Source organism: Spea bombifrons, chromosome 5 (assembly GCF_027358695.1).
Source record: "Spea bombifrons isolate aSpeBom1 chromosome 5, aSpeBom1.2.pri, whole genome shotgun sequence".
Lineage (NCBI taxonomy): Eukaryota > Metazoa > Chordata > Amphibia > Anura > Pelobatidae > Spea > Spea bombifrons.
In genome coordinates, this window is record NC_071091.1 from 68,623,231 (window position 1) to 68,630,898 (window position 7,668).

Below are 7,668 nucleotides of genomic sequence, written 5' to 3' on the forward strand. Positions count from 1 at the left end.
AAACATGATGGAAAAGTCAAAATGACATGTACAAATGTATTATTGTTTGAGTAGTTCTTGGTAAGAACAGATATAAAAGGAGAGAGTAGTTTTATTAAGGTTTTAAATGTCATGGCCAGGATTTCATTTTACAATAAAAAAGGTATTCATTCCTTTAGAAAAATAAAAACACTCAAATTGAAAATGCATTACCTTACATTTGTAGTTACCCCTTCTCCATCATATAGCTTAAATTTCTACTGTATTCTGGAGAAAATTGTCCATTTAACTGACTTTATTTTATATTCTATGTCATCGCTTCCAAAATATGAATACACATGTTAAAAAGAACATGGACTAAGGGGTGTACTGACTAAGTTTAGTTCTTCAAATAATGGTTTTATTGTGTGTTGGATTAATTTATTGTAGTAGAATACAAGAGTAAAAGGATGCCCGGGCAGCTTAATAGAGGTAGGCAAAGAGCAGATTAGGTTTGAAATGTAATTTTTAGGAAACATCAAAGTCTCCATGGAAGCATAGTTTCACAACTTGAAATAAGGCAGATGGCTATTCAGTTAATTTTTTATAGTTTTGTACTTAATTGATCCAGGAGAAAGTATTTTCCTATATTACCTCTAAGAGTACAATTTCCTTGTTTTCCTTGAAACAACACTCCCCTGTAGTTATTTATGTCGGTATCAAATTACAAATCTTATTATCGATGCCGCAAAATAGCTTTTATTTAGATGAAAGTAAAAAGTCACCTTTCTGTTGAGCTCAGAGAGATCACCTAGTGTCATGGAATGAAATATTGAATATACTTTCTATTCATGAATTAGGTTCCCATGTACTGTTCCTTTAATACTATCTGTGCAAACAAACCCAATATGATTATTTTTTCTAGCTAATTAAAAGCTTGCTTTAATTTAAAAAATATTGTTAAACACATTTGAATAATTAAGTGCCATATTGCGAATGGTTCCTTCCCTGGTAACATTTGCACACAGTCTTTCATACCATTTGCATAGACATCTTGCTTTGTAAGATTTTTTGTCTTTTTTTTGCCATTATTACTAAAATTCAAATTGATGTAAACACAAACATACAGACTAATGGCTGCTGATTACAAGGAAGAGGACAAAGGGTTTAAGAGCATAAATTAGCGTATACAGGGACACATATGAATGAAAATATCTCTATGCTAAAACCAATTATTTAGAAAGCACCACCAAATTACTAAATATAGCCACTGCATACTGTAGCCATCTTAAAAAGGCCTGAGATAACAATATATACCAGCTACAAAAAATGAATCCTCTTTTAAATCACTTAATTTATTTTGAAAATGTATGTTTGTTAAAGCAGCATTCACTTTTTCAAATTTTTATTCATGCAAGAATGACGGAGCTGGCTAGGCCTAAGGGTGTAACAAAAGCCCTTGCAGCTCCTGTGGTGCAGTAGTGGGCTTTGTGGGTTTTGCAACCAAATGGATAGTAGTATCTCAGAAGACCTTGGCCCTTATTACGAGAGATTCAACATGGTTTGCATTCATAGTGCCTAGTGAAGTTGTTGAGGTAAACGTTTTGTTTCTCTTGGTTATCACAAAATACAAACTCACTGTTTAGTGAATAAACCCCATGGAAGTAGTTTGTTCAAATTAAAAGTCTTATCATAAAGAACCCAACTAAAATAGCAGGGCAAACAGGTGAGATACACAGCCACAGTAGAAAACAGACTGAAAAAGAATGTAGAACGGGAAGACAGTATTACGAATAAACTAGGGCTGAGGAGTGGTATATTTCTAGAGCTCTCCATGTCACAGGAAAATGGCAGATAACTCCTACCTAGGAGTTACCTACAAAAGACAGACACTAAAAACAAACTTCCATGTTATCAAAGTCATAGGTACCCACATTAAAAACGTGCATATTCATACACTGACGCTGCAATACTTGGTTTTGCATTAATACTTCTGGACTAACATGGTGCCCTTCACCTTAATAAGTGACAAAATAATATGTAGCCTGTACTATATGAATATCATGTACAGTAAGATAAAAGTAAAATTCCGAGAAGAACACGTGAGCATTTGCTTTAAATATCCCTTCCTCTGAACTGCGTACAAGGTCTTTTAAGTTTTATTAATCTCAGTATAGCTAGGAGATGCGCAGGCGGCCCACACAACGCATGACATTAGCCAAAGAGGAAGCCGCCTATTTAGTGTAGCACTAAGGCTTCAATTAGTGTTGATGATGCAATAAGGTGTCAAGGCAACTAACGGAAAATGCCAGAGTGACTCAAAACATTCAGCAAGTATGATTTCAACAGAGGTGCACAAATCCAGTCCTCAAGGGCTGCACACAGGCCAGGGATTCCTGATGTGATGTGTCAAGAAGGCATGTGACCTGTGTGACGGGAATTGTGCACATCTGCGCTATAGCATAAAATGTCTAGTTATCTTGAGTATTTACTGATACAAACTCTCCAAGTTGCTGCTAAATGTGACAGAAAACCGCACTTGAAATCAATGAAGACTTCTGTTGATCTCAATGAAGTGTCCATGCAGCATGTTGATGAATACATTGATATCATGTTGGATCGAGCCCACGCTAAGTTGTGATTGAACTGCCCCAAATGTATTTGATTCAACAGCTATCATTATTGTTTTCTATTAATTAACTTTTTCAGATTAGGAAAATGAGAAAGTCAATCATTTTTTTTTAAAAAAACATGAAATAAATTATACCATGTAGTATGTACACACTTCAATACCTAAACATGCATTTCTAATATCAATGTACCAGTCACAATAATAGCTAAAACAACGTGCATTGTTGCAGTTCTGGAAGAGGGCAGCAGACAACACAATCCAATATGCAAGTCTGCTGTTATTGGCAGTGGCCGTGCTACAGAGAGAACTTGGCAGGGTATAGGTTCGCAAATTATTACAGGCATAAATACAGAGGAGACTAACGCTTTTGTACAATATATGCCACAGAACTAATCAAGGCAAGAATATGGAAACCATCCAAAACATGCTGCATTCCTTTTGTTATAGGATACGTATATAGGTCCCACTTTACGTTTAAAGCATAGATGTTTAGAACAAAAGAAGTATTTTAGCGATTCCCTCACAGTAAAAACCTGCTTTCTAATTCTTGTTAAATTTGGCACATTACATCAATCTGTCACAGACGCAGAGCATGCCAAAGAGATTGTGTGGCAGTTCATCTGGAAGCACACAGTTTTTTCCCCCCATAATATCATGTCAATCAGTTTTTCGAAATCCACTGAAACAAAATCTTTTATATAATGGGTAGGGAAGAGAAGGCTTTTGAATATTGTTTGCTAATACTCATAAGTAAATTTGAGTTAGTAACAATGCCAATGAGGATATCATTGTTTGGGGCATCTCTGATAATTCGCATTTTGTGAATAATCGGTAACAAGTGGGTTTGGTTTCTAGAAACTACAATGACCATTTCACACTAGTTGTCTTTTTTGTTTCATATTTTATCTTGTTGTAACAGAAAGCTGAAAGGATAATGTTTTTATATTTGCCATGTTATGGCCAAAATGATCAGTACAATAAAATAACGAAAGGTCTTAAAATGAGGGATCGTACGCTACCAAGCGGTAGGCACGGATCCAGCATACATCACCTCCAACAACCAAAAGGAAACATAACTTATTTTACCCTTTAAACACCTTGTGTGGGATGTTTTAAAGGAAGCAGAACACTATATCATAGTTGTATCTCTTTTGGTATTGTTCTGCTAGTTCTCTGATCATTGCATGAGAGAGGTGAGAATTCTTGTTACGTTTATAGGATAGAAAAGCAAGCTTGCAAATGACTTGTGATGTACCAGTTTTGAACACCTCTGCATTATTGGTTTTCTCTGTAACGTCTATAGTATCAAATACTGGGAAGACATTAAGGATGAGAAAACTTCGCCCGTTGGACACCATTGCAATGAAGGAAATAGTTTTGCATGAGTAGATTCATTGCAGGATGTCAACATCTCGGCTAGAACCTATAGACGACATGTGTCTTCCTGTTAAAGGTTGAGCCCCAAAGAACGGGGTAATGTTACTATATGTCTGTCCCTCAGTAAGCTTATGAACACAAGCTCCTTAATAGAATCCAGAAGAAAATAATTATATTGTTAACTTAAAACATGGGTGATCTTTACCCAACAAATTCAGTTTAACCAATGCAGTAAAGCACCATTTCTTTAATAAGGAATCAGTCAGTATATTCTGCATTATACATAATCCCTCCCCGTCTCGCTCTTTTTTTGTGCATGACTAGACAGAGCGTCAGCACTGGGGGAATCTGCATTGGGCGAAAACATAATGGCAAGGAAAAAAAAGTGTAAGCAGTGAAAAATTCTGGCAAAATAAGCTTGTTCCATTTTCTCTCTTTTTCTTTATTTAATAACGTATAGTAGCCTTATACCTTAGGTTAAATGCAATAACAACATTTATGGCCAAAACAAATCTTTTTGTTCTTCTAATCAAAATGCCACTATTGCATGACTGGTAAATGCAATATTCTTTCCAGTATGAAATCGGTGTTAAATTCCCAACTTTTGGCATTTGAACCAGAAACATGGAGTTTTAGGAATACAGTCAATAGGAAGCAAACTCACATTACCAAATGAATCAGTCTAGGAGTGGCAATCGCCAGCAGGGTGAAACTTAAAGCAAACCATATCTAGGTCAACTTAAATAATTCATTGGTTTTAACGTTTTGTTTTTGTTGTCATTCAAACACCAATGTATTTATAATCTTTGTATCTGATACCTGGTTTGTTCGATAAACCAGGGTCTAAGCACCTCATCGATAAAAAAAAGAAGAGAAAAATGGCTGTATTTCAAATGTACAAATATTTACAGTCATAAAATGTACCTAAAATGCTACGTTTCGGTTTTCTATTTTTGTTTTCTAATTATAGTTATCACTTCTGCATTTTGTGAAGTTAGCGATGAAGTGTCTTATAATATTTATCTTTATGCTCGTTGAAGCTTTTTTTCTATCAGTAGGGCCTAGTATACCTAACAGCTGCATGCATCTTTAGCTAGCAATGGACTACTTTTTTAGGAGCAATTTTGTTCTGGCAGTGAAGTTTTACACATTGTTTATAGGCACAAATTTTTCAACTTGTGTATCTCTCCGCAGAACGGACTATGCTAGGTTAATAAGTATATGATATGCTTATGCTATAAAAATACAAGTACGTAATAAAAATAAACTTTGAATATCAATGTAAAATCCGGGGCAAGACTGCAAGTTGTCAATGTGCACACTATCCTCCCAAAAGAAAATTCCTTGATTTGAAAACACAATTTAAAACAATTTCTCATTTGCAAAAATGAATCAAGAGTAAAACCAGGTTAACACATTAACAACCACGCTATTTTGCATGTCCAAGGTGTATTGTTTTTTGCGGTACATAATGAAACTGAATACATTTTCTAAATATGTTTGTTCTCCCGTATATATATATATACCCACACACCATTCTTATGGTATCTATAGCTTTTATTGATCTTTAACAAAGTTTTTTGGGGTCCTAAAACATTATACATTATATATGCTCCTTTTTCTAGCACAGAACAATAGAATCCATTGTGTAGAATTCATATGCCAATAATTAGTATTATGTGACCCCAAAAATAGGCATGCAAAACCTTCTCCAACCTGCAAAACTCACAAAATAGCTGAATTTTCGGACAGCTTTCATTTGCATACTTACATATCCAGGACATAAGCTGTTCCATAGGAGGAGTATGTGATTCGTATTTCAAGCGTAAATTCAATTATCCTAACAGAAATCATATCTATCGATGTCAACGCAGGTGAACATAGCCATTCAGCAGTTCAATCAAAGTAGTCCACACTTGCACACATGAAAACACTGAGAATGCGAACACCGCACACCTGCAGACTACCAACAGAACACAGACATAACGCATAGACTATTGTCTGGGCCAGTATCATCCAATCACAATTCACCTGTACAGAAATTTTGTTAAAGCAAAGAAGGAACCAACATTAGCACTCACAATAGGACACCAAGCAAAGACTCTGCCCCCTTTCCATCTATTAACAAAGCATCAACATGGACAAATCAACAAGAACGATAGTTAATAACATATCGACTGTGCGCTCAGACCCCAAACTACATTATTTGGGAGTTTTTGTAGACTTTGCACAAAATATGAAGAAGAAGAAAGAAAAAGGTATAATTATTTCCTTGCGATACAATATCGATCCAGGGTAGCAAGACAGGGGGGTATTCAAGCAGGGATGCCAGTCTTTGAAAATTAGGCAAATTAGAGATGATTTCGTGGTATTCTATTGTTGCTATTGTAATCACAGTAATTTTCCTTGGTAATGCAGCTTCATGAAGAAGGGGAGTCCTCGCCGCATAATAGTGAAAGATATCGAAAGATTCAGGATTCAGCATCTGCTTTCAAGCACTTCAGATTCAAATTGGCATTTTACTTTATCCTGAAAATTTATTAGAGATTCAGATCATGTCGCTTTAAATAGAAAGGTGAAAGCAGGGTAATTTCGATGTATGAATTATTCAGACTCATACTGGGGAAATTTCTATCCACGAACTGATTCTCTGACAGTCTCTTTTGCAGAACCTCCATTACGCTTGTCATTTTTATTTCTTTATCTACGATCTCTCTCAGTTGCTGAGCTCGTCCCTTAGGGCTCTGCTTCAACAAACCAAGTATTTTGAAATTGGCAATAACCGAAAAATGTGCTGCAGTCCTGAATCGCATTCTCCACAGGCTGGATTTTTTGTCGAACCCAAATCATTTAAAAAAAAAAAAAAAAAAAAGAAGAAAGAATACACAAACGAAAAAAGAACACACATCCATGACGACGATATATCTGTTTGGTTCTTCGATTTGTTGATTTAGAAACAAAAGAGAGTAATGAAGGAAAAAGAGGAGGAAGGTATCATATCGACGAGAGTTATGCTCCTGTAACAATCCAGAAGATAAAGTGATGCTTTTGTGTACTCTCCTTTGTTGTCAGCGTCCAAGGCATCCTAGCTGCATAGCATCACGCAAAACAACTGTTAAAGCAGACTGACTTAGTGCCTTGATTTCCAGCAGGAGCAGATAAGGACTGCATTACAGACAGACTAATCCAGACGAATGTGCACTTAGACAGAGCACTATTAATAGCAGCAGAGGGAGAGAAAAAAGATGGTAGCAGCAAATAAACAAAGATCAAAAGCAAAACCATAATATTTTGGGAGTAATGCGTTTCATTTAGCGTAGCTCCAACCAACAAAGATTGCAATCCTAGAAATTCTCCACTTGATGGCTGGCTGTGTCACTGCTAGACGGCTGCCCTGTATCCAGAAAAGGATTGGGATTGATTTAGGTCAGTAAGTCTGGCTTCTCTCTCCTTTTTGTGTGAGCCTTGTTCTTACTCATGTGAGAAATAAACTGCATCCTTCTGGTTTTTCTTTTCTTTTTTTTTTTCTTCCCACCAGCGTTATATGTAACCAAGGACGTATAAGAAAGCTTCAGCTATAGAGTGGCTATAAAGGCCCCAGATATAGACACTAACATGCACCGAATCCTTTGTCTCGGGGATTCTATTCTTTGCAGGTACAGTAGCGTGCCACAGAGAACTCTTTTTTATACCAGGTGAGA

The 7,668-nt window shown here is 36.1% G+C and overlaps 1 long non-coding RNA gene across 1 annotated transcript in view; it reads right to left on the bottom strand.

Annotated features, from left to right (window-relative positions):
• The window catches only part of LOC128497520 (uncharacterized), a 40,886-nt gene extending 34,291 nt beyond the window's left edge, over positions 1-6,595 (bottom strand). The window contains exon 1 of the long non-coding RNA XR_008354322.1: positions 5,739-6,595. This is a non-coding gene — a long non-coding RNA (uncharacterized LOC128497520). The remainder of the gene's footprint in view (positions 1-5,738) is intronic.
• Positions 6,596-7,668: the final 1,073 nt, after the last annotated feature.